Source organism: Phyllopteryx taeniolatus, chromosome 17 (genome assembly GCF_024500385.1).
Source record: "Phyllopteryx taeniolatus isolate TA_2022b chromosome 17, UOR_Ptae_1.2, whole genome shotgun sequence".
Classification (NCBI taxonomy): Eukaryota; Metazoa; Chordata; class Actinopteri; order Syngnathiformes; family Syngnathidae; genus Phyllopteryx; species Phyllopteryx taeniolatus.
The window spans coordinates 8719687-8747595 of NC_084518.1; the positions used below are offsets into that span (position 1 = coordinate 8719687).

Here is a 27909-nt window from a genome sequence, read left to right on the forward strand (position 1 = left end):
TGCAGCATGATGTGGAAAATTTATGTTTCGTATACAGCGACTGAAATAAGTATTTAACACATCATCATTTTTCTCACTAAATATATTTCCAAATGTGTTATTGACATGAAATTTTGACCAGATGTTGGGAACAACCCAAGTAATCCATACATACAAACAAAGAAGAAGAAGAATCACCTTTTGTTGTCATGAACATGCATTCATGTACACGAAATTTGTTCTCTGCATTTAACCCATCACAGTGAACACATACACGTGTTAGTGGAACACACTGGAGCAGGGGGCAGCTGAAGCCCCCGGGGAGCATTTCGGGGTATCATTGCCTTGCTCAAGGACACCACAGCCGTGAGTCCGGGGGATGTTGGCGGATGGTCCAGTCGGGGTCTTGAACCTATGTCCCCCAAGGAGGCAGGCGATGATCTTAACGCAGGGGGAAAGTATTGAACACATGAAGAAAGGGAGGTGCAAAAAGGCATGGAAAGCCAAGATAGCACCAAAATCTATCTGTAATCAAACATCATTCCAGCCCCTTTTCAGTGTAAATGAATATCAGCTGGTTAAGTCCTAATTGATGCCCTACAAAAAGGTCTCATTGCCAAGGTGTGAGTCAAGACACATCTCATAATGGGTAAGAGCAAAGAGCTGTCTCAAGACCACCGCAAACTAATTGTTGCAAAACATAACGATGACATTGGTTGCAGGGGCATATCTAAGCTTCTGAATGTTCCAGTGAGCACGGTTGGGGCCATAATACGTAAGTGGAAAGCCAATCATACCACCATAAATTTGCCTTGATCAGGTGCTCATTGCAAAATTTCTGTCAGAGGAGTGCAAAGAATAATCAGAAGAATTGTCCAAGAGCCAAGCACCACCTGTGGAGAGCTTCAAAAAGACCTGGAATTACCAGGTACTGTTGTCACATGGTAGCACGGTGGACGACTGGTTAGCACATCTGCCTCATAGTTCTGAGGACTGGGGTTCAAATCTCGGCCCCGCATTTGGGGAGTTTGCATGTTCTCCCCATGCTTGCGTGGATTTTCTGCAGGCACTCTGGTTTCCTCCCACATCCCAAAAACAAGCAGGGTAGGTTAATTGAAGACTCTAAATTGCCCGTAGGTGTGAATGTGAGTGCAAATGGTTGTTCGTTTATATGTGCCCTGCGATTGGCTGGCGACCAGTACAGAGTGTACCCCGCCTCTCGCCTGAAGATAGCTGGGATAGGCTCCAGCACACCCACAACCCTAGTGAGGATAAGCAGAACGGAAGATGAATGAATGTTGTCACAAGGAAAACAGTGAGTAAGGTACTGCGCCGCCATGGCCTGTATGCACGTTCACCATGTAAGACCCCATTGTAACAAAGCATGTCAAAACTATTTTAAAGTTTGTTGAACAACATTTGGACAAGCCAGTTAAATACTAGGAGAATATAGTCTGGTCTAATGAGAGAAAACTGAACTGTTTGGATACCATAATGCACACTACGTTTGGAGGAAAAATGGCACTGCACATCGCCCTAAAAACACCCTACCAACAGTATGGTTCCCACTTCTTCAAGTTCAGAATTGGGAACATTATAGTGTGGGGCTGCTATTCAGCAAATGGTACCGGTAAACTTCACATTATTGAAGGAAGGATGAATGGGGAAATGTACTGAAACATTCTTGACAAATATCTGCTGCCACCTACGAGGATGATGAAAATGAAACAAGGTTGGACATTTCAGCAGGATAATGATCCAAAACATACTGCCAAGGAAACTCTCAATTGGTTTCATGGAAAATAATTAAAGGTGCTAGAGTGGCCCAGCCAATCACCTCACTTGAATCCAATCAAAAATCTATGGAAAGAACTGAAACTCAAGGTCCATAAAGGAAGCCCACAGAACCTTCAAGATTTGAAGACTGCTTGTGTGGAGGAATGGGCCAAAGTCACACCAGAGCAATGCATCCTACTAGTTTCTCCATACAGGAGGCATCTTGAACCTGTCATTCCAGTATTAAATAAATGCCAGTTGGTGTGTTCAATACTTTTCCCCTGTCTCATTTCACATTATTACACACAACTTAATTTCTGAGATTTTTTATACTTTCTTTGTATGTATGGATTACTTGTGTTGTTCCCAACATCTTGTGAAATGTTCATGTCAATAGCACCATTGGAAATATATTTTGTGGAAAAAATGGTGATGTGTTAAATACTTATTTCAGCCGCTGTATATCACATTAGTTTTATATCATCTTTGCATGTTTTATTGTTCCATAGCTTTTAGACAGCGTCGTACTTCTGTGTGTCCTTGCAAATGTCCTTCCTTTCGTATCATCTGCATGTACCCATTCCCATAAAGATAGGTTTGAGTGCAGCTGGATGAAGCTAATTGTGTAAGAATGTTGTGGGGATTGAGAGGGGTGTATTTCTTTTCTTTTCTTCTCGGTCTCTCTCACTTCTTTAACGAAGCGGATTCTTTGCTTGCTCAGTAAGGGGTAACAACTTGTGACGGCTTGTACCTTTTCCTCTCTTTGGAAAGATTTATTTTTCTTTTTTCTTGTAATAAAAACCCACAAAGACAAGATTGCTTCTTTACTTATTCTGTCAGAAAAGGATTTGCCAAAACAAGCATCTGGTCTTTTGGTCAGGACAAAGAAAGTCCCCCTTTTTTGCTTAGAGCCCATTTGTTCCCCTTAGCTGATGGAAAAAATTCTGCAGCTCCTTTAGTGTTGCTGCTTCATGAAGACTCTAAATTGCCTGTAGGTGTGAATGTGAGTGTGATTTGTTTATTTTCGTTTGTTTATATGTGCCCTGCGATTGGCTGGCGACCTGTTCAGGGTGTACCCCGCCTCTTGCTCAAAGATAGTTGGGATCGGCTCCAGCACGCCCGCGACCCTTTCTCTGAGGTTTCTTAGGATGGGGTCAAATGTAGTTCGATGACCTAACTTGTTTGTGAGACTTGTGACCCTTTCGAAGGCTTTTTGTGATGTTTGTAACCCTCTCAAAGACTTTTTAAGGCCTGTCTATGTGTGTGGAAATGGAACGTCTTTGCACAAATGCTGATTTTTGTTTGGCTGTGAGTTCATCAAACTCTTGAGTGGGCCCTAATTGTGTCTCACAGCAGCTTCTATTTGTGCCTTAAAAATGGCAAACTGTGGTTGTAGAGTTCAGTTTATGGCTATGTGTTTTATATAATTGCACAAAAGAGTATTTTTACAACAGCGTGAAGAAAGTAGACACCACATGACCCCCAAAAAACATTGGTTCCTAAAACAGATGCCAAGTGGTTAGCGAACGCTAGACTTGCACTCGCACAGATCCATATGCACGTCCGTTACCAAATGCATAAGCATTTATCATGATATCGTTGAGGGCATTTAAACGACTGCAAGGCTCGTTTGGCACTAGTTACGCTGATAAACACACATGTAGCTAATGATGAAGAAATTTGTAGTAATTATCAATAATCCAACAATGAGTCTGCTGTGTGGGTGTAAATAAAGGTAGCCGGCTTGGGTGAACTGACCAAATGTGGATGAGGTCTGCGTTGGTTAGGTGAACCTTGAAAAATGAAATTGGTCTATGTATAACAAGATCTTAGGGATTTGGGACTAAAAAAACAACCAAAAAAGAAGTGGTCAGACATTAAAAAAGGTTGGGCACCCGTGCTCTATAGTGTGAATGACACTTGGCTGGCCCAATCACGTCGCTTAGAAGCTTCAACACGCTGACGTCAGATGATCAATTTGCCCCACCAAGCAAGCAGTGCACTGTGCAATGAGTCTCGAGGAAGCAGAAACACTTTGTTCATGTGTGAGCGCCATGCCGCCGCCACCTAAGAAAATCCCTGTTATGTTCGTAACGCAACTGCCACCATTTCTTAACTTTCCCCAAAGTCACGAGTTAGCTGTGACTGAAAAACAGGCAGTGACAGGACAGTTACAGCGAGGGAGCATCTGCAACAGGGAAGGTGAATAAATGTTCTAAGCAGTGAGTTTATGAACAGGCACTTGTGAAATACTGTATCTGGCTATGAACTCTTTGTATTTAACAGCATTTAGTCCAGCGCTTCTCAAACTTTTAACCCCAATACTACCTCAAAAAATATTTGTAACCCCAAGTGCTATCAATCCGTTTTCTCTACCGCTTGACTAACATTAAAATAGAGTAGTGTAGTAGGCCCAAATGTTCATAAAAAACAAGGCACGGGTTTTATTCCCAAAATCTATATTTCATATTTTTATCCACTCTAAACATTATGCATGGTTTGATCATAAGGACTGTGCTTCAATATAGAAAATTTAAAAATAAACTGTAGTTAGGGATTCATTTAAAATTTCTTGCACATAAATAAAAATTGCACTGAAATAAAATAAATGTTTGGAAACATTTCTAAATGATTAAATGCCAATGTATTGTACTTAAAAGTTAAAACATTTGCTGTTACGGCTCCTGCCAAGTGAGACATCTCATTTGGGGGATCTTTGCGTGCCTCTGTTTTTGTGTGCGTGTTCCTTGAATGTCTTTTTGCAGGTGATTGGCTAATTGCCTACCGGGTACGGGCCCAGCTGATTGGCTTCTACCAGCAGTCCAACCATCTAGCATCTGCTGACTGGCTGCTGTGAGGAGACACCAATGTTCAAATCCTGCTGCTGTCAGATGGTCGGTAGCTCTGTTTGACAGCTGTCACGTCGCTCCTTGTTGCCTCAGTTTGTGTTTGTCACTACTGTAAAGCCTTGTTCGTAGAATTGTTTTGTTGCTTTGTTAAGTTAGTATTAGAGTATTTCCTCCCATTTTTGGTAAGCGTTTGGTAGTGATGGCGAGATGAAGCTTCATGAAGCATCGTAACACTTCAGCCATTTGTTTGAGTAATGGTTCATTTCTTGATGCTTCATGTGCACACGTAACTACCTGCGGGCCATGTGTATAACCACAGGCAGCTGTATAACCACATACTGTGATGCGTTGATTTTTTGCGTCTTTTTGGCTCTTGTGAATGTATTACAAAACTATGTTTGACCAAGTAATTCCCTGACATAAAGTGTATAATAAATTGTTTTTGAACGTACTCTGTGTGTGTAAAATATTAATCATCACTGATATGGAAGGTAGTATAATGTTGTCACTTTTGGAAAATGGCATGGGCTTAAGTGGGTAGAGGACTTTGAAAGTGCTGTAGCGGACATGCGCCCCGCAACCTGAGGTGTCACAGTGACTTCCCCACAACTTGATAAAGCTGCCTTCTTCCAAGCGGCCCTGCTGTGCGAGACAACCACTAGAAGATGCCTACTGGACCTTAACCTAATTAGCAGCGTCCTGTCAAATCGTGATTCCCATCTTTAAAAAGACTCCTTTCTTTCTTTTGAAGATAGCAACCAAGCTGGGACAGCTCGACAGTGGAACGCAAATAACAGCAATTAACTATTTGCTTAATATTGAAACATGCATGCAAGGTGACACCCACTGGCGTTTGAGAGTACTGCAACCTGTGAACTTCCATTCAGTTGTTTTTAACTGAAGATAAAATGTCCATTTTGCTATTTCACGAACTTTGCAGTACTATTCCAAATGTATGCCTTCATGTCTGTGTCAGTGTGTCAACTTTAAAGGTGCGGTTGCGAGACTTTGAGAACGGTTTATCTTCGTTTGAAGCCAAGCAGCAGGAAATGTGATTGAACCATAAGCAGTTGATTTGCCAAGACTAAAGTTTAAACAGTCATTCTATATGCTTGATCTATGAGTACAAAGTTGGGAGTATTTTATATTAATATATGATTTTTACACCAGTTTTATGGCAAAGTTTGTAGACTAAATTTGAGTCGATGGGCGTGGTCTTATCCAGTCCGCCATCCACTTAGACACGCCCCCTGTGCATTTAACCTCTGACTCCCGCCTCCTCCCTCTCGTTTGTGTCTATTAGTGGTGGGCAAGCGAAGCCTCATGAACCACTGAGGCTTTCCTAACAATTGTGCCAAAAAAGATTCAACGCTTCAGTGATGGTGACATCTAGTGGACAACTGAAGCCATAGCAACCTCTAAAGAGCACGACTGAAGCACTGGCACTGTTGCCCATGACCGCAATAAATGTTCTCAAAAGTCTGTATGGTAATTCAAGTGTTTTGTTGATTCATACCACATAATAATTATATTGTCATTACAATAAAATATGTAGATGCTCTCCCCCATACTCGATAAAACATTCCAGATTAACCCAAAGAATAAGTGAAACGCCATGAGCCAATGACACACGTGAAAGACGATGAGCCAATGAAAAGCTTTGAAACATTTTGAAGGTATGAAGCGAAGCTTCGAACGTAATCCGTCATGTGACACTGGTGTTTTGATACAAGCCCCGATACAGTGTTTCGAATCACTCCGCTTCAGGAAGAGTGACACAAGCTCCAAAGCCTTGGTATCATTTGCCCATCACTCGTGTCTAGCACTCTTTCGTGTCTCTTCTCTTTCGTCTCTGGCTCGCTCTGGCCGCCCCTCCCCTTTCTTTTGTTCAAACACGCGGCTCGGCAAAGGTGATCCTTGAGGATGGAGATCCGGCTTCCTGGCCTCTGTGGATCACCGCTGCTAAGCTTCCAGAACAGTTGCTGCTGAGCTACCAGATACGCTCCCACCCAAACGTGAGTTCTCTGAACTTGCTAGGGGATCCCGGAAACAGGCGGGGAGAGAGACGGTCATATTCTCCCAGCGAGGCGTGACGAACAACAATTTTTCTTCTTCCGCCTCTTTTGTTTTTGTTATATTTTTCTGCATCCTTTTTTCTTTTTCAACCAAACCTGCTTTGTTTTCCTACTGAAATGTCTGGAGAACAACCACCCAACCAACCAGCTAATCTACGGTCGTGAGTACCGCACAACAAGCGTTGCTAGGATGTACAATATTAGTGCATATTAATTTTTGGGTAAATTACTAGCTTCACACAAAATCCCAACTTTGCCCTAGCTTTGACTCAACGCATTAAGCGCTCACATTCTCAACTTTAGCCCCACAACTCATGATGTTCTATTTCCCTTTTTGTACGCCTATTTTTCTTTCTTCTACCATCATTTGTGTTTCCTTTTTGTAGTTAGACCACTCTGTGTGTTTCCCTATAGATCCCTTGTAGATGTAATTAAATATTCTATAAAATTCCACTCCTTGTTGTGTTTTGAGCTTAATAAGGAGACCTTTGTCATCTATAACGTTAAGCTTCAAATCACACAAAATCAGAAGCAACGCAGGCTTTGCTGCTTCGACAAATTTCTTAAATAAATGATGTTTTATCCCAACGCCAATATACGTTACAGTGCTTATTTAGAAAAAATACAGGTTATCACCATTTTTGTTGTTTGTTTGTTGTTGAGAGTAGGATTCTTCTTCTTTTCCTTTCGGCTTGTCCCGTTAGGGGTCGCCACAGCGCATCATCCTTTTCCATGGAAGCCTATCTCCTGCATCCTCCTCTCGAACACTAACTGCCATCATGTCTTCCCTCACGACATCCATCAACCTTATCCTTGGTCTTCCTCTAGCTCTTTTGCCTGGTAGCGCCATCCTCAACATCCTTCTACCAATATACTCACTATTTCTCCTCTGGACGTGTCCAAACCATCGAAGTCTGCTCTCTCTAACTTTGTCTCCAAAACATTGAACCTTGGCTGTCCCTCTGAGCTCATTTCTAATTGGAGCCAGCTTCTGTACCCGGGAATCGAATCGCCAAGGTCCACTGCCATCTGCCAGTGGATTTACAGCTTTCTGACGGGCAGGACACAGCAGGTCAGGCTGGGGGAGGCCACCTCATCCACACGCAGCATCAGCACTGGGGCGCCCCAAGGTTGTGTCCTCTCTCCGCTGCTCTTCTCTCTCTACACGAACGACTGCACCTCAGCGAACCCGACTGTCAAACTCCTGAAGTTTGCAGATGACACCACTGTCATCGGCCTCATCAAGGACGGTGACGAGTCTGCATATCGACAGGAAGCGGAGCGGCTGGAGCTGTGGTGCGGCCGACACAACCTGGAGCTGAACACGCTCAAGACTGTAGAGATGATCGTGGACTTCAGGAGGCATCCTTCGCCACAGCTGCCCCTCACGTTGTCCAGCTGCCTTGTGTCAACCGTCGAGACCTTCAAGTTCCTGGGAATTACAATCTCCCAGGACCTGAAGTGGGCGACCAACATCAACTCCGTCCTCAAAAAGGCCCAGCAGAGGATGTACTTCCTGCGGCTTCTGAGAAAGCACGGCCTGCCACCGGAGCTACTGAGACAGTTCTACACAGCGGTCATCGAATCAGTCCTGTGTTCTTCCATCACAGTCTGGTTTGGTGCTGCTACAAAAAAGGACAAACTCCGACTGCAACGGACAATCAAAACTGCTGAAAGGATTGTCGGTACCCCCCTACCCACCCTTGAGGACTTGCACGCTGCCAGAACTAAGACAAGGGCGTGCAAAATCCTCTCGGACCCTCCCCACCCCGGTCACCGGCTCTTCCAGCTCCTTCCCTCAGGTAGGCGCTACCGATCATTGCAAACTAGAACTAGTAGACATTCCAACAGCTTCTTCCCTCTTGCAATCAACTTCTTAAACAGCTAACTTACAATTCCATTACAACAAGCTGGCAATTTTTTTTGACTTGAGTTTGTTGTCACATTTCTGTGGGGCCAATTATGTATTATGTATTACTCGTGCACTCACTGTAGTTGTCTCGCCGTGCTGCACTATTTGCATATAGTGGCCACTCATGCCAGAGTAGCATCTGCTCCATTTGCACACTGATTGAGGAGTATCTGTAACATTTGCACAACCATTGTCCCAGATTATCGCACTACTCGTCACTTTAAACCGCATACACTCCTTGAAGTCTCAGTGCCCTTTGCACAATGGTCATTGCACCGGACTATTGCGATATTAGCCATTCGAACTGCTCTAAGTGCTAGAGGACTCTGCATCTTTTTGCACAATTGTTGTTTGTTGTTGTTTTTTGTCAATGTCTTTATGTCTCCAAAGTGTTCTGTAAATTGACTGTCTGTTGTACTAGAGCGGCTCCAACTACCGGAGACAAATTCCTTGTGTGTTTTGGACATACTTGGCAAATGAAGATGATTCTGATCTGATTCTGATTTTATCTAACCTGGTCACTCGGAGAGTGAACCTCAACATCTTCATTTCCGCCACCTCCAACTCTGCTTCCTGTTGTCTCTTCAGTGCCACTGTCTCTAATCCGTACATCATGGCTGGCCTCATTACTGTTTTATAAACTTTGCCCTTCATCCTAGCAGAGACTCTTCTGTCACATAACACACCTGACACCTTCCTCCACCCGTTCCAACCTGCTTGGACCCGTTTCTTCACTTCCTGACCACACTCACCATTGCTCTGGACGGTTGACCCCAAGTATTTAAAGTCCTCCACCCTTGCTATCTCTTCTCCCTGTAGCCTCACTCTTCTCACACCACCCCTCTCATTCATGCACATATATTCTGTCTTACTTCGGCTAATCTTCATTCCTCTTCTTTCCAATGCATGCCTCCATCTTTCTAACTGTTCCTCCAGCTGCTCCCTGCTTTCACTGCAGATCACAATGTCATCTGCAAACATCATGGTACACGGGGATTCCAGTCTAACCTCATCTGTCAGCCTATCCATCACCACTGCAAAAAGGAACACCTCACCGCTGTTCTGCTGCCCTCGTACATGTCCTGTATTATTCTAACATACTTCTCTGTCACTCCAGACTTCCGCATGCAGTACCACAGTTCCTCTCTGGCTACTCTGTCATAGGCTTTCTCTACAAAGATACAATGTAGCTCCTTCTGACCTTCTCTTTACTTTTCCATCAACATCCTCAAGGCAAATAATGCATTTGTGGTACTCTTTCTAGGCATGAAACCATACTCTTGCTCGCAAATACTCACTTCTGTCCTGAGTCCAGCCTCCACTACTCTTTCCCATAACTTCATTGTGTGGCTCATCAACTTGATTCCTCTATAGTTTCCACAGCTCTGCACATCACCTTTGTTCTTAAAAATGGGCACCGGTACACTTTTCCTCCATTCCTGAGGCATCTTCTCACGCACTAGAATTCTATTGAACAAGCTGGTCAAAAACTCCACAGCCACCTCTCCTAGATGCTTCCATACCTCCACAGGAATGTCATCAGGACCAACTGCCTTTCCATTTTTCATCCTCTTTAATGCCTTTCTAACTTCACCCTTACTAATCATTGCCACTTCCTGGTCCACCACACTTGCCTCTTCTACTCTCCCTTCTCTCTCATTTTCCTCATTCATCAACTCCTCGAAGTATTCTTTCCATCTAGCTAGCACACTGCTGGCACCAGTCAACATATTTCCATCTCTATCCTTGATCACCCTAACCTGCTGCACATCCTTCCCATCTCTATCCCTCTGTCTGGCCAGCCTGTATAGATCCTTTTCTCCTTCTTTAGTGTCCAACCTGCCATACATGTCATCATATGCCTCTTGTTTGGCCTTTGCCACCTCTACCTTTGCCCTGTGTCACATCTCAATGTATTCCTTTCGCCTCTCCTCGGTCCTCTCAGTGTCCCACTTCTTCTTAGCTAACCTTTTTCCTTGTATGATTTCCTGTACTGTGAGGTTCCACCACCAAGTCTCCTTCTCTCCTTTCCTGCCAGAAGATACACCAAGTACTCTCCTGCCTGCCTCTCTGATCACCTTGGCTGCAGTGGTCCAGTCTTCTGGAAGCTCCTCCCGTCCACGAGAGCCTGTCTCACCTCTTCACAAAAAACTGCACAACACTCATCGTGTCTCAGCTTCCACCACATGGTTCTCGTCTCTGCCTTTGTCTTCCCTATCTTCCTCCCCACCACCAGAGTCATCTTACACACCACCATCCTATGCTGTCTAGCCACACTCTCCCCTACCACTACCTTACAGTCGGTAACCTCCTTCAGATTACATCGTCTGCACAAGATGTAATCCACCTACTTGCTTCTACCTCCACTATTGTAAGTCACCCTATGTTCGTGCCTCTTCTGGAAAAAAGTGTTCACTACAGCCATTTGCATCCTTGTTGCAAAGTCTACCACCATCTGTCCCTCCAAGTTCTTTTCCTGGATGCCGTACTTACCCATCACTTCTTCATCACCCCTATTACCTTCACCAACATGTCCATTACAATCGGCACCAATTATGACTCTCTCTCTGTCTGGGATGCTCAGAACTACTTGGTCTAGCTCCTTCCAGAATTTCACCTCTAGGTCACATCCTACCTGTGGGGCATAGCCACTAATCGCATTACACATAAAACCCTCAATTTCAAGTTTCAGCCTCATCACTCGATCTGATACTCTTTTCACCTCCAAGACATTCTGAGCCAACTCTTCTTTTAAAATAACCCCGACTACATTTCTCTTCCCATCTACACCATGCTAAAATAATTTAAACCCTGCCCCTAAACTTCTAGCCTTACTGCCTTTCCACCTGGTATCCTGGACACACAATATATCAACCTTTCTCCTAATCATCATGTCAACCAACTCCTGAGATTTTCCTGTCATAGTCCCAACATTCAAAGTCCCCACATTCAGTTCTAGGCTCTGTGCTTTCCTCTTCTCTTTCTGCCAAAGAACCCGCTTTCCCCCTCTTCTTCTTCTTTGACTTCGACCCACAGTAGCTGAATTTCCAACGGCGCCCTGCAGGTTGACGGCGCCGGTGGCGGACATTGTTAACCCGGGCCACGACCGATCCGGTATGGAATTCTTTGGATGAACGCTCATATTTGTTTGGCAAAGTTATAAGGCGGATGCCCTTCCTGACGCAACCCTCTGCATTTATCCGGGCTTGGGACCAGCCTACAGTTTGCACTGACTTGTGCCCCCCATAGGGCTGCATTTTGAGAGTAAGATTACTGTAGGTAAATTGGGGTACAGTAATTTCTGCCCTTTCCATTACCCGACATGCCTCGAAGACTCACCACATCTCGTAACATCACAAGCGTTTAGTGTTTTTCCTAAATTGAGAGTTTTTGTTAACAGTTTTTGTTAACGCGGTCCCCGCTTCGCGGTCTTCCTTCTCTCCAAAAATCCGCAAATTACATCTTCGCGACCTTGTCTTCAAGTCATCGGTCTTTGCCTTTAAGGCAATGTTAGCATGCTAACATTGCTGTTAGCCTACTCTATGACCGCTTTTATTTCGTCTCACAAACTGCTTGTATGGTGGCCGACTGGTTAGAGCGTCTGCCTCACAGTTCTGAGGACCCGGGTTCAATCCCCAGCCACGCATGTGTGGAGTTTGCATGTTCTCCCTGTGGGTTTTCTCCGGGCACTCCGGTTTCCTCCCACATCCCAAAAACATGCATGGTAGGTGAATTGACAACTCTAAATTGCCCATAGGTTTGTATGTGAGTGCGAATGATTGTTTGTTTGTATATTTGCGGCTCAGAAAATGGATAGAAACTGCTTATATGTCTACGTATCTTCTCAGTCTGCATCTCTGCCTTTTTGGCAATCTTGGCCAGCAGTTCAGTTTTCATGGACTTAATTTCACACAATAAAGCTGCTTGTCCCAGGCTAGTTTCTGATGTTGATTTGTTAGCTTTCATGTTAGCAGCCTTCGGTGGCATAATTTTAGAGCGTCCAAAGCCGACGAGTTCAAATACAATTTAGCTGAATCCTTGCATTATTCACACTTGCACAGTTCCCTTATGAGTTTATGTCTTGACAAAATTTCCGGTCGATGTGGGGGAGCTCAGTAAAACGCGTCTACATCTTTTCGAGGCCCAACCAGAAGTCTTTAAGGAGAGTAATATGGTGACGAACAAGTGTTAGGGCAGCGGCCTAGCACCCTCTATTGACCAGCCACCACTGAGAAAGACTACTGATGTGACTATCCAAGAACCACAAACAAACGCAGTTGTATTGGAAAATTTTATATGTTCACAAACATTCACCAAACACTACTGCTCTTTGGAATAATGGTTAAATGGTACACAAAATTCATCCATCCATTCTCAATACCGCTTATCCTGTTCAGGGTCACGGGGCGCTGGAGCCTATCCCAGCTGACTTCAGGCAAAAGGCAGACTACACCGTGAACTGGTCACCAGTCAGTCACAGGGCACATATAGACACAGACAACCATTCACACTCACATTCACACCGTCACTGAGTGGGAACTGAACCCACACTGCCCACACAAAGTCAGGCAAACTGCACTACACCATCAGTGACTTCGTACACAAAAATAAACCCTTATTTTTCAAGGATTTGTTTGTGAGGAACGGTGATTGTCAGACCTGATGGATGATAGTGGTGATCTATTGACTTACAATCAATTTGGCTGCAAACACAATCTACAAAAATCTACTAAATGCACTTCCTCAACAATTTGTGTCCATGAATAGAAGTATAATCAATCTCTAAACGCCCCACCTTCAATTTAGGGGTTGTCGATCCCAGACAAAAAAATAAATAATTAATTTAATTAATTAATAATAAATTTCGGAAGGCAGTACATCACAAAATTCCCTAAAAAACAAAACAAAATGGCATGTATAGCTTCATCGCAAATTTGACAAGAATAAAGTAAATAAATTAAAACTATGGGCTTTCATTCAGGCGGCACGGTGTTTGACTGGTTAGTGCGTCTGCCTCACAGTTCTGAGGACCGGGGTTCAAACAACACTCCACACGCCCCCGCCTGTGTGGAGTTTGCATGTTCTCCTGTGCCTGTGTGGGTTTTCTCCGTGCACTCCGGTTTTCTCCCACATCCCAAAAAACATGCATGGTAGGTTAATTAACGACTCTAAATTGCCCGTGGGTGTGAATGTGAGTGCGAATGGTTGTTTGTCTGTATGTGCCCTGCGATTGGCTGGCGACCAGTTCAGGATGTACCCCGCCTCCTGCCCGATGATAGCTGGGATAGGCTCCAGCACGCCCGCGACCCAAGTGAGGAGAAGCGGCTCAGAAAATGGATGGACTTTCATTCATTCATTTTCTCTACCACTTATCCTCACCAGGGTGGCGGGCATGCTGGAGCCTATCCCAGGTAACTGTGGGCAAGAGGCGAGGTACACCCAGAACTGGTCCCCAGCCAATCGCAGGGCACATACTATGTAAACAAACAACCCATTCGCACTCATATTCACAACTACGGGCAATCAATCTTCAATCAACATACCATGCATGTTTTTGGCATGTGGGAGGAAGTACCTGGAGAAAACCCACGCAGACACGGGGAGAAGATGCAAACTCCACACAGGCAAGGCCGGATTTGAACCCGAGTCCTCAGAACTGTGAGGCAGATGTGCTAACCAGTCGCCTCCCGTGCCTCCTTGTGACAACAGTACTTGCTAATTCCAGGTCTTTTTGAAGCTCTCCACAGGTGGTCCTTGGCTCTTGGACAATTCTTCTGATTATTATTTCTTCTGTCTGCTAAACAGTCCAAGCTATGGACTTGAAAATCCTAATACCCCCAAAATGAAGCAAACACATAAAATTAAGAATGATATTTATCCATCTGGGCAGGACGGTGGGATATTTAATTGAAGTGAAATTTGCTGTGTTTCTTTTGTTAAAAAAAAATGCTCCTTAATATTGCGGTCTGTGTCTATATAATTCTAAATATTGTGTACAATCGGCTACTACTTTTTAAGATTCTCTTAAAAATGTCACACAGATCGAACATGAAAAAGAAAATTAGATGAAGTCACTTGCAATTTAACATCTCAAATTAACAAATTACCTGTAAATGACAGTTTTACCAAGCTTTTGCAAAATACTTAGCTCCCTTCATACTTGAAGTTTAAGGTTGTCTTCCCACTTCACTGACGTAAAAATCATCAGTTTATTTTTTTGAAAGGGGACAATGCAATTTCATAAAACACATGAAGTACACATGGTTAAAAAAGCCAGAATTAGCCAGAAGGCTAGTTTTCATCTGTAGTCCCCTGGCCATGATGTAAAAAAGCAGTAAAATACATCTACAAGACAATATAATACAGGATACATAATCAAACTATACTATTAAGAGAGAATAAAACCATAATTTTTTGATCATAACAAAAAGACAACATAACATACTTGTCTTTTAGTGTTGGCAGCTATAGGTGTTAACTAGCCACATTTTCAGTTTTTTTGTGAAGGCCTTGTATGTTGTAAGCAGTTTAACCTCCTCAGGTACTGAGTTCCACTCACCAGCGCTCCTCACTGACCAGGCTGACTTACTGAAAGTGCTCCTGCGCAGAGGAATGAGACAGTCACCTCTGACAGAGCCTCGAGTGACACGCTCAGAGCTGTTTCTTTGGCTGATGAACTCAGCCAGAGGAGCTGGGGCCAAATCATGCAGTACTTTATAAATCAAATTTAAATCTGCAAATATGTGAAGACGGTCCCAGTTTAAAAGACTGTATTTTTTTAAAATTGCACAGTGATGATAGTGCCTTGGTTTTTTATCCATCACTTTAATTACTTGTTTGTACAAAACTTCCAATGGTTTTTTTGCATTCTGACCAGCCTGGGACCAACTGGTTATGCAATAGTTAAAGTGACTAAGAATCATCGAATGCAGGTAAATTTTTGCAGCTTCAGTTGACATTTCATTCCGAATTGCACGAAAATTTGCGAGGTTTAATTTGATATTTTTACACAATTTGTCAATATGGGCTTTAAAGGAAAGCTGTGAATCTATTATTAACCCAAGATATTTGTATTGGCTGACAATTTGCATTTTTTCTCCATTAACAAGTATGTCGGGGTCAGGTGATACTCTATTTGTTTTAGTGAAATACATGCCTACAGTTTTAGAAACGTTTAGCTGTAGACAGCACTCCTGCAACCAAGTTGTGACACAGGACATTGTATTAGTGAGTTTAGCAGCAACAGTATCTTTGGAGCGACCATGAACAAAGAAAACTGTGTCGTCTGCATACATTACCCACTCTGCTTCAGAGCAAACAGTGGGCAAATCGTTGATATAAAGACTAAATAAAAGGGGGCCCAATATTGATCCCTGAGGGACTCCAGAGGTTAGCTTAAGAGACTCTGATCTGCAGTTGTTAACTGATACAGATTGTAATTTGTAATACAGATCATAATTTCATTGGTAACTGGAGGCCCATTTCTTATTGAATAATGATTACAAAGTTTTGCTTCCATAATTTCTAAAAAGAATAAAAATCTGTGCCAGATCCAGTTATTGATTACGTTCAATCAAGGATATTTCAACAATATCAGGCTTGTTTTGGATCCTATTGAGTATTCATTCCTCTGCTCTGATCAGAGTTACCTTTTATTTCTGGACTTCCAGAAGGCCTTTGATAAGGTGGAACACAACTTCATATTTTGCTTTGTGGATAAATTTGGATTTGGTGATTTTTTTCTCTAAAACTGTTAAAACTATGTACATCAAGGGTAATAGGTCTACCAAATTGAAAAATGATACCTCACAGAGATTTGACTCTGTCTGTAATATACCAATTTAAGAAAAGGTTGCCTATCTAGGGATTACCATAATGAAGAATGAGGTAAGTGAGATGTAATGATAATTTGGATCCATTTGTTAATAAGACAAAGAAAAAACAATCAATGATATCTTCCTTTAAAAGGCCGCATGTTGCTAACGAAGGCGCAGGGGTTATCCAGGATTACATACTGTATGCAGCAATCTCTGTTTGTAATGAGAAAACTTGTAATACTATTGACAAGCTGCTTTTTAATTTTTTTTGTGGAGAAATAAGACTCATTATGGGAAAATATCTGTTGTAATGAATACATACCTGTGAGGATGTAGCATCCAAGCTCCAAGTGCTTTATTGAGCGAGACTGTCATATCAAGGATGAAATTAAAGAAAACAAACAAATAAATATGAATAAATACATTCCTGTGTAACTATAAACCTTTTCACATGTAAATAAATTACAGACTATAAGCATCTTTATAGTCAAGTACAATTTTAACCTTTTGAAAGTTACATATAAACACGAAACGAAGCGGTAATTAGTTATCATAAGGTCTACCAAGTTCACATTTTGATCAGACGTATCCATCAATCCATCCATTTTCTGTACCACTTATCCTCACTAGGGTCGCGGGGCGTGCTGGAGCCTATCCCAGCTTCCTTTGGGTGAGAGGTGGGGTAGACCCTGAACTGGTCAACAGCCAATCGCAGCAGACGTATCAAAGTACATAATAAATACCGCTAAATAACCTTATAGAACAAATACAGCACTTACAGATAATGCTTTAGAAGGTGCAAACAACACAAAGCTTCTAACAGGTGGTGAGCACAATGTATAGTATTATGCAGCTTTCAACATAAAAGTGACTGCTAGACAGAGTTCTAAAATGGGCATCGAACTCTGTCCTGTCAAAGTGAATATCAAATAAAAGCATGGACAAAGTGAACCTTACAAAATGAGGGGGAGAATATTCACCGCCGTACTTTAACTATCTGATGACCAATAAAGTTTTTTTCAATCTTGTCAGTGAAAAAACATGTCGTCGGTGTGGGACTAACAACAAACAAAGACAAACAACACCTAAGTTATTTGCAGTTTGTGCACAACTGAAGTACGTCGTGGGGAACGTCATCTAAATGCTTCAATACAACAAATTTGATCGGGCACCTGAAGAATGTACACAAGGAGGAGAATGCCGCATTCAACAAATGCAGCATGGGAATAAATAAAGGAATAGCCAGAAGGGAGGCAAACTCTCATATAGTGACAGTGAGAAAGTTAGACTAAGCATGTCATTAACAGTATTTCTTAAAGTAATTTAATTGCAATAAAGTAATTTAAATTACAGACATGCAAACACCAAAGGCATGAAAAAGGTGACCAAAAAAAAAAACATTGTCGGGGGGGATCTGGGGCCCCCACAGTAATTTTTTTAATTTTAACATGAATTAAGCAATCTGGAAGACTCTGAAGAATACAATAAGGCAAAATAAACACATTTTCTTTACACATAAAAACATTTATTTAGACTGCTTAAGTACATGTTGATGTACAAATTTAAGATTAAAATTATATTTGCCTCATTTCTTTGCTTTTTTGTTCTGGGCTCCAAGTTGAGCCAGGCCCATCTCCACCTGCACCCGTTGCCTGCTTCAAGCTCTGCCACATGAATAGCATCCTCTTCTTTAAGCATGCTCATTCTGAAAAAGAACTGACAAAAATCATTGTCTGTTTCACTTAATTTTTCACTATTACCAACTTTAAAGGCCAATCCCAAATGCATCTTCCAGGAAAATATTTTTCACAATTTTTTTTTTTATTGGCCATTTCTGAATTTCGAAGTTAGTTCATTCTGTGTTGTGACATAATCCCTAACATCACTCCGTTGCTTAATACATTTAACAAGAACATCTGTAAATGATGCCCTGCGACTGACTGGCAACCAGTCCAGGGTGTAGTCCGCCTTGCGGCCGAAGTCAGCTGGGATAGGCTCCGGCGCCCCTCGACCATAACCAGGATAAGCGGTGTTGAAAATGGATGGATGGATGGATCTGTAAATGATTTACTTTTCTCATCTTGTTTATAATTGGTGCTTTGTCTTGTCTCACTGCCCTCGAGAAACTTTGTTCTACATGAATGAGTATAGCGACTGCTCTGTGCAGGGAGCTCGAAGAAGCAAATCTTTCAGATCTCTTGGGGTTAAGCAACTTGTCTCTTGTACTAGTGGTAAAGCTTGTCACTTGAGGCTGGATTTCTACATCGGAGTCGGGGTCGATCAGCTCAAATTAACTTTCTTGCACACGGGTTTCTGTCTGGTTGTGAAGGAATCCTGGTCCTGTAAACCAGTTGTAAACTCCACACAGGCGGGGCCAGGGATTGAACCCGGGTCCTCAGAACTGTGAGGCCGACGCTCTAACCAGTCGTCCACCGTGCCGACTAAACTGTTCATTTTTGAGAGAACTCCATGATGTGTGAATGATTTTGTCAGGTTTAAACAACCTAGAACATTTAAAAAACAATAAACAAGGAAGCAAGACAAGAGACTGGTTCTTTTACTCGCGAGGAGAACGGACAGAGTTGTACGCAGTTACAACCTCCTACCGCTCTGAGCACACTCTTGCCAATCCCTCTCTTTTTATTTCCTTAGGTTGGTTCCTAATTACACAGACGTTGCTGCTGCTATCTTGAGATAAGGGCACACACAGTAGCAACGTGAAACAATCATAGATATCACTCATTGTGCAGATGATAATGCAGATGTGTTCTTCATCAGCGCTGATTGTTTCAACCTTCGACCGCAAAATGTTCCAGCCGCTATCTTTTGATGACGACACAGTTCTCTTCACAGACAACTTCAACTTTCATGATACAATCAACTTTATACTGCTGAATGAATGCTTTGCAATAGGATTAGAGTAAACATGAGATAATTTATGTACATTTATTCTAAAATTTCCCTCCTGTTTATGACATATTTACTCAAATTCTCACATCACCTTACATCAGTCACTTCAGTTAGATTTTCGACTGTATGATCATTTTTATGAAAACAAATACATTTACACTCAGAGGCAATGTTAATCTTTATTCATAGTCACCTGGATCTAGAAAGAAATCAGGCAGGTCATAATGCACGTCATTATCATCATCACTGTCATTATCATCATCACTGTCATTATCTTCAGGGTCAGGACCAAGTAAAGGATACATTTGAGCCATTCGGTTCTCCATGGGTGAGATTGCTGTTGTTATCAATCTATTAATGAGAGAACGCAGACAAGGAATACAACAACATCCACACAAGGTCAAAATTGCTGCAAAAACAGCGATTGATACCAAAATTGAGGACACCACGGCTTTGTATTTTCCAAAGGCATTCATCCAGGAGTCCCACATGGAGGTGTCAACACCAGAGTGTTCCTTCATCTTACCATTAAGGGTTCGGAGTCCCTCTTTGGCCTCAGTGAGACTGCCATCCGTAGCTGTGTTGTTGGGAATGAATGTGCAGCATTGTTCTCCTGAACATACCACATAGTCCTCCTCTCTCAGCCAACAACATGTCAACAGCTATCCTGTTTTGGAATGCCATAAGTGATGTGGCTGATAGCTGTTCATGTATAGCTTCAAACCCACTCTGTGTCCAATTGCCCAATGTTTGCACGTTGTAATGGATGTAGTTGATTCTGTCTACGTTTTTGTTGGTTGTAAACCACCAACAGATCGAGGACTCAAATCCTGCAGCTATTTGATCTACTAATTTGTACTCACTTGGAACACCACGGAGAACACCAACAGCATCAATGTATGTTGGATCATTTTGGCCCTGCCAGTCTGCTGCTCTTTTCTGACGTCGCCAATGTTCTGGCATGACAGTGGATAACCTCGCTGTTAATTCTTGTACAGACATGGGAAGTGCCGATACCGGTAACAACAAAGCACTAGAGCACAAAGACCTGTTACATTCTTTGGCAATTTATCAAATAGTCTAGCATCTCCACACCACCACCAGCAATGCTGTCCAGCTGGGAAAGGGGGCGCAACTGTTAATATTTGTCATGAGTTACTGAGAGAGACTCTTCAACCTGATGACTGCATCTATATGAATGATGTTTCTCATGACAGAAAGAGAGCCAATGAAAGGACTTTGTGGTGGAGACGGTGAAAGCTGGAAGGAAAGAAAAAAGAGGAGCTGAATGGTCCTGTGTCTCAACGTTTACCAAGTGGATTGGAATAATGTGATGAAAGTCTGTTTCAGTGGGGGACAAAGTGGACACGACTAGAAGCCATCAAGGATGCTGTGTGGCTGAGGTCGGAGTCGGTCGGTGCTCAGTGGCTCATCGGAAAATGGTGGGGACACACTTGAGGTAATTGGTATTAAGCAGGTCACCTGCCCTTGAAGAGAAATAAATGGTAAAGGCTATACAGTACATATATTTAGGAGTTTTCAGTATAAGGATGGTTAAGTTTTACTTAGAGTCAGAGTCTCCCTAGTCAGCGGGGTTGGTAGAGTCACTAGATAGGATTGTGGGAGAAATTACGGCAAGAAATATTTTTGCCATTATGGGAGTATGAGGTCATGCAGTCCCCAGATGGGCTTCTACTTCCATCCATCCATCCATCCATCTTCTACCGCTTATCCGAGGTCAGGTCGCGGGGGCATTAACTTTAGCAGGGACGCCCAGACTTCCCTTTCCCCAGCCACTTCATTCATCTCTTCCGGGGGGATCCCGAGGTGTTCCCAGGCCAGCCGAAGGATGTAGTCTCTCCAGTGTGTCCTGGGGTCTCTTCCCGGTGGGACGAGCCCGGAACACCTCACCAGGGAGGCGTCCGGGAGGCATCCGAATCAGATGCCCCAGCCACCTCATCTGGCTCCTCTCGATGTGAAGGAGCAACGGCTCTACTCTGAGATCCTCCCGGATGACCGAGCTTCTCACCCTATCTCTAAGGGAGCGCCCGGACACCCTGCGGAGAAAACCCATTTCGGCCGCTTGTATCCGGGATCTCGTTCTTTCGGTCACGACCCACAGCTTGTGACCATAGGTGAGGGTAGGAACGTAGATGGACCGGTAAATCGAGAGCTTCGCCTTTCGGCTTAGCTCCTTCTTTACCACAACATCTATCAATATTCTCTCTGGTCTTCTTCTAGTTCTCTTCTAGGTCTTCAGCTCCCTCCTCATCATCCTTCTACCAATATACTCACTCTCTCTCCTCTGGACATGTCCAAACCAAACCATCCAAGTCTGCTCTCTTTGTCTCCAAAACACCTCATGTGAGAGCCTGAACATGCAAAATATTTGTTGATCTGGTTATTTGCTGAAGTGCCCTATATGATAAGAAAATTAAGTCACCTGGTCATATTTTGACATCAGTCACATTTGATGATGAGGTTTTTCACTTGGACTCAATAGCTGTACTATATTTACTTCCCATCACTTTATTTTTTCAGAACAGATTTTTTTAACTACATAAGAGTAGATCACTGTTTTTTCAGTATGAATAAATATCAATGGTATGTTTAAAGCATCGGCATGTTTCAATCATAAAGAGAAAAGGTCTGCATGTAAACCTGATTACTCATTAAGATTAAAAATATGACTTCTGAAAACAAAAGATCGTATTTACCCCGATCCTGATAGTAAAGTGTATGCATGTGTATGGTGTGTGTGTGTCAGTTTATAGCACTTTTAGGGGTTAAGACTTGGTTTCTTAGTCTCAGTGGGTTTTTTTCTCTTCCATTTAAACACATCCTTAACTTATAGCGCTAAAAGCTACATGCAAAATATACATAAAACAACTTGTTCCTACACATTTCAACGTTTTAAAAAAGAAAACGAGACACACACACACATAGGTTTTGTACTGGGTGGTGATGATGTCTAAAAAAATGAAACTATACTTTAAACTTTGGAGTGTATCTTCACTAGATATATAAAACTGACATGTTTATGGTTTAGAAGGCTGGACTAACCCATTATACCTGGAAATGTTTTTTGATAAGAGCCTTGAAAACGACAACATGTTTGGGCATGTTCACTGAAAGGTTGTTTTTTTTCCAGACTGATGGAATGCTGAGCGTTTTGCACAACTCTGTGGTCAGAGAAAACACATTTTCTTGGCTAAATACTCATTTTCTTCAGATCTTCTAACATCTCAGACACCCTATGTCACCTGTTGAACCCACGTTAGTGTCCCATTCTCTACATGTGCGGGGTTGTGACCTCTGGACATGACCCTCAAACATCTCAGACACCCGATGTCACATGCACAAGTCACGTGATGACCTTATTCTTTGGAGCTGCCTTGCCAAAAGCCGTGGGGCGGGGCCGCAAAGGACCATATTCACAGGTATGACCACAAATGACCTTTTTTGGTGCCCATATGACACCCAATGATTTCCTTTGTTCCTACAGGACCCCCAACATGATGTCATACGACAAAAATGCCAGGAAACATGATCTCACTTTGTTTTCACCAGATGTGACGTCATTTTGTTTTTACCGGAGGTGATGTCATTGGGAACAGATGGCCCGAGAGGTGACGTCATTTTATTTTTACCGGATGTGACGTCATTGGGGACAGGTGGCCCGGAAGGTGACGTCATTGTGCACGTGCGCTGGCATGCTGCCAGCTTGTGACATCATAGGCAATAAATCATTTTAACTAGATCCCTATATTCTACATCTCTCTATTACAAATACCATACATACAACATTTACGCATGAACCTTTATCTCACAGGGCTGAGTGTATTGACAGCCACACACGCGCTGTCCCATTCGCTTCTCTTTCGTGTGTCGTTAACGCTGGAGGACAGCATGCCAAAGAGGATTTTCTTGGCCACCTCAACTTCATTGAGCAACTTCACATTCAGAAAAAACATGTTTCTTCATTCCCTTGCTCATTTTCCTTTTTTTCTGATCATACAGAGATCGGTATCTCAGGTGCAGGGTTCATTTAAATATGATTTGCATATTAAAATATAGGCGTGGACAGGGAGGACTCGGCTACTCCAACATGTGCGCTCATTTCCACGTTGATTGGGATGGATGAAGGAAATGTGCTTGGATTCATGCGTACGCACAGATCCATACATCAGGGGCCTCATCTACAAAGACTTGCTTGGATTTCCTACTAAAACATGGCTACGCTCAAATCCACAAAACGTCGTACGCATAAAAATATCCAGATGTATGAATCTGTGCGTACGCATGAATCCAAGCACATTTCCTTCGTACATCCCAATCAACGTGGAAATGAGCGCACATGTTGGAGTAACCGACTCCTCCCTGTCCACGACCATATTTAAATATGCAAATCATATCTAAATGAACCCTGCACCCAAGATCCCGATCTCTGAATGATCAGAAAAAAAGGAAAATGAGCAAGGTAATGAAGAAAAAATGTTATGACTGTGAAGTTGCTCAATAAAGTGGAGGCGCGCACAAAAATCCTCTTTTGGCCACGCTATCGTCCAGCGTTAACTACACGCGAAAGAGGAGCGAATGGGACAGCGCGTCTGCGGCTGACAATGCTGTGGGGTTGGACAGCTGCCCACCGCCAAAGTGTGGACAAAACAGGTGGAAGAACCAGCGCGGAGGGCCTCACCCAGTTCGAGAGAGGCGTTGCAATCATGGGTGATGCTGCTCTCTCAGGGATGCTGGGATCACATGTGGCTGACTCTGATCACCCAACAAAGTTAATACCATGTATTTTTATAACTCACAACAAATGTGTTCATACAGTAACCTCCACTCAGCCCTGTGAGATAAAGGTTCATGCGTAAATGTTGTATGTATGGTATTTGTAAAAAATCTTTTGAATTCAAATAGAAGCACATCAGCATATCAAAGAGGATACCAAAAACTTTTGACTCCTTTTTGATTACTCAATTTATTATTTTAATACACAGGGAGGACACACACACTGAAAAAAAAATTATGTTTTTTTTTTTTAGGAGAAGAGGGCTAAATTATGTCAATTTAAACACATTTTAATCATGTGCAACCGATGTACATGTTCAAATGAAGTAAATTCAAAGGACTTTTTTTCAGTGCATGTGCTGGAGTCACAAAGCGATTGTGAGGGCAATAGGCGGCATGAATGATCGCCTTGATCAATTAGTAGGTGTCCTAACAAATATCAGTGGTTGATTTAATACACTGGTTAACAAATAAATTCTCAGTCCTTACCTCAATTGCATTGTTGAAATCAAATGTTGCCGGGCATGAATTGTTCATCAGTGCTAATAAATCTGGTGTGCAGATTTATGAGAACAGTTTCTCAGCATCGCCTCTAAGTGTCGCCAAAGCACCAAAAGCTGCAGAAACGTGCATTCGCCAGCCATGCAGTTGGCGTGAGGCACCGCACATTTCCACGGTCATGTCACTCTTGATACATCTGACCTTTGCGGTGAAAAAGAACGGACGCCACGTTTTTGTCCGTACGCACCTTTTGTCCATGAAGCCTCTGGTGAGGATAAGCGGTTCAGAAAATGGATGGATGGATCCTTCTAGCTCCTCTCTCGTATGATCTTATGTATTAATGTCTATGTTGTCTATCTGTTTTTGTTTGTAAATTAAATATGATCAATAAAGCTTCTGAAAAATAAATAAATATGCCGGCTCGAGAACAATTTCCCGGTCGCCTTCGAAGCATCGAGAATAGACCAAGGAACATAGATACGCCAACGCGATGTAGCATCCCGGCTATAACCGACATGCCTACGTGGCGGCCATGTTAGGGAGGTCGTCGTTCCCATAGAAGTAACAAAACATGGACACTGAAATCAAGTCGTAACTTCCTCATTTCTCATCCTATTTTCATGGCGGTTACTGTTTCGTCAACAATTAAGCGTATACTACCAATGCACAAGATTAGAAAAAAAGAAATCAACACAAAAACACTTTTACATGTGAAAGGGCCTCCCAATTGGGCGAGTCGTATCAACCTGTACATATCTGTGCCTACGAACATAGAAACGTTGCTATTAAGAGAAATGATAAGAGCGACGAGATAATCCCCTTGCGTGGACGTGGACCAACTGGCTGTGTTTACGTTTTGATTCACAGCACGTGGACCAATCACGGTGCGTAGACATCGAGGGTTGGGTCTAAATTCAGGCTCGTCGGCCTTCGTCAATTCTATCATGTTACTTGTCGGATGCTAAGACCTGTTCTTCCAAAATAAGACTATAAATTGTTCCCCCCAGCCACCCCCACCCCACCCCCCCACACTTCCCCTCGCCAACAAAGGAAATGAAACGCTTTCCCTGGAGAACCGTGGTTATTATTATTATTATTATTATTATTATTATTATTATTATTATTAGTAGTAGTAGTAGTAGTACTATGAGTATTATATGTAATGCAATTACATGTCTTACTTCCACTACATATGGTGATCATAACCGGAAATAGTATTTTCTTATGCTATAGCTTGACCTATAAATAATAACGTTTTCTGTTTTTTTTCTGTCCGGGTCAGCAACGACTGAGTGGATCCAATGAGGTGACGCCGCGTTCCGGGCCCGACCGAAGAACTCAAAGCCGGTGATAAACTGGCCTGTAACAACCCACGAAGGCATTTTACTCCAAATTGGCTCAAAGTGGTTGTTTCATCGCAGAAGAAACACGAAAGGACGCATTGTATACATTGAAGAAAGGTAACTTAACGCCAACGTTACGGTCATGCGGTTCTGTCTATACACGACTGCAAGCTAACAGAATGTTGCCATTTTTTAGTACTACAAACAGTTTTCATGCAGCCTTCTTAATTTATCTTTTGTACGGTATTAATTGGAAGAGTAAAGGTGTAACACAGTAAGTCATGCATCGGCACACCGTCAGGTAATCGAGTAATTGACAAGTGTATCTACTGGTATCCAGGCTACTAAATTTGTAGACATTAAAAGCCAAAGCCATCCCCTAAATGCTAAGTTTACGTCCTGGTATCCAGACTGCTACATTTGTAGACATTAAAGTAAAAGCCAACTCAAAAGGCCGATAACGTCGGGGTTTCTTTTGTCGAGTGTTATTTCATTATGATACTTCTTCCCTGGGCAAAACGATGCTCCTTAAGTGGCGGATTGAGCTTTACATGGGTCATTTACATCTAATTTGCTCAATAACAGTAAAGAGATGGCCCACAGCGTTTCCCTTTTGAAAATCAATGAGTTTCTGAGGGAAAAAAAACCCAAATGCTAAATACTAAGTACTAAATATTCAATGCTCTTTAATGTCAAAATGTCTTTGTGTCCCAAATGAAGTTTAATGATTTGCAACATGTTTTGTGAAGATGCTAATTAGATTTTGGGATATATAGGATTTTTTTTCCTATTCCTAATATGCCTTTTCCGTGAAAACTTAACACATGCATCTTTAGTGTCTTCAGAGTTCATTTTTTGGGGTTCTTTTACAAACAGGCCTTCTTTGTCACTCAAGCTGTCTTTACCGTTAATGCCACTTGCAATACACCAGAGGGATCTGTGAGCTGAAGTGCCAGGATGAGGAAGCCAGTTTGCATTCACACAATAGCAGACAGCTGTAAATATGTAATATGACTGAATATGTATGAATTTGTGAAACCATCAGAACTATTGCATGTCTTTAATGTTAATAATGTTGTACTACCCCAATTCCAATGAAGTTGGGACGTTGTGTTAAACATAAATAAAAACAGAATACAATGATTTGCAAATCATGTTCAACCTATATTTAATTGAATACAAAGACATGATATTTAATGTTCAAACTGATAAACCTTATTATTTTTAGCAAATAATCATTAACTTTGAATTTTATGGCTGCAACCAAAAAGCTGGGACAGGTGGCAAAAAAGTCTGCGAAAGTTGAGGAATGCTCATCAAAAACCTGTTTGGAACATCCCACAGGTGAACAGGCTAATTGGGAACAGGTGGGTGCCATGATTGGGTATAAAAGGAGCTTCACTGAATTGCTCAGTCATTCACAAGCAAAGATGGTTGCGAGATTCACCTCTTTGTGAACAAGTGCGTGAGAAAATAGTCGAACAGTTTAAGGACAATGTTCCTCAACGTACAGTTTAGGGATTTCATCTACGGTCCATAATATCATCAAACGGTTCAGAGAATCTGGAGAAATCACTGCATGTAAGCGGCAAGGCCGAAAACCAACATTTGAATGCCCGTGACCTTCGAGCCCTCAGGCGGCACTGCATCAAAAATCGACATCAATGTGTAAAGGATGTCACCACGTGCTCAGGAAAACTTCAGAAACCAATGTCAGTAAATACAGTTCGGCGCTACATCCGTAAGTGCAACTTGAAACTCTACTATGCAAAGCAAAAGCCATTTATCAACAAAACCCAGAAACGCCGCCGCCTTGTCTGGGACCGAGCTCATCGAAGATGGACTGATGCAAAGTGGAAAAGTGTTCTGTGGTCAGAGTGCATCCATCCATTTTCTGAGCCGCTTCTCCTCACTAGGGTCGCGGGTGTGCTGGAGCCTATCCCAGCTATCACA

The 27909-nt window shown here is 42.5% G+C and overlaps 1 protein-coding gene and 2 long non-coding RNA genes across 6 annotated transcripts in view; 2 read left to right on the forward strand and 1 right to left on the reverse strand.

Annotated features, from left to right (window-relative positions):
• Positions 1–297: 297 nt before the first annotated feature.
• LOC133467704 (uncharacterized) lies at positions 298–25472 on the reverse strand. Of its 3 annotated transcripts, XR_009785292.1 has the most exons (3): positions 24602–25472; positions 16731–16776; positions 298–420 (listed from the first exon to the last, which is right to left on the reverse strand). It is a non-coding gene; the product is annotated as an uncharacterized LOC133467704 (long non-coding RNA). The 3 variants fall into 3 exon arrangements; XR_009785291.1 differs by lacking the exons at positions 298–420; positions 16731–16776 and adding an exon at positions 19159–21690; XR_009785290.1 differs by lacking the exons at positions 298–420; positions 16731–16776 and adding an exon at positions 19159–21736.
• Positions 22328–23078, forward strand: LOC133467705 (uncharacterized). Its single transcript, XR_009785293.1, has 2 exons — positions 22328–22758; positions 22824–23078. It is a non-coding gene; the product is annotated as an uncharacterized LOC133467705 (long non-coding RNA).
• A 400-nt stretch (positions 25473–25872) lies between the features above and the next one.
• hyou1 (hypoxia up-regulated 1) overlaps positions 25873–27909 on the forward strand; it is a 117879-nt gene continuing 115842 nt past the window's right edge. For both annotated transcript variants that reach the window (XM_061750999.1, XM_061751000.1), the window contains exon 1: positions 25873–26073. The gene's annotated coding sequence lies outside the window, so the exon portion shown is untranslated. The remainder of the gene's footprint in view (positions 26074–27909) is intronic.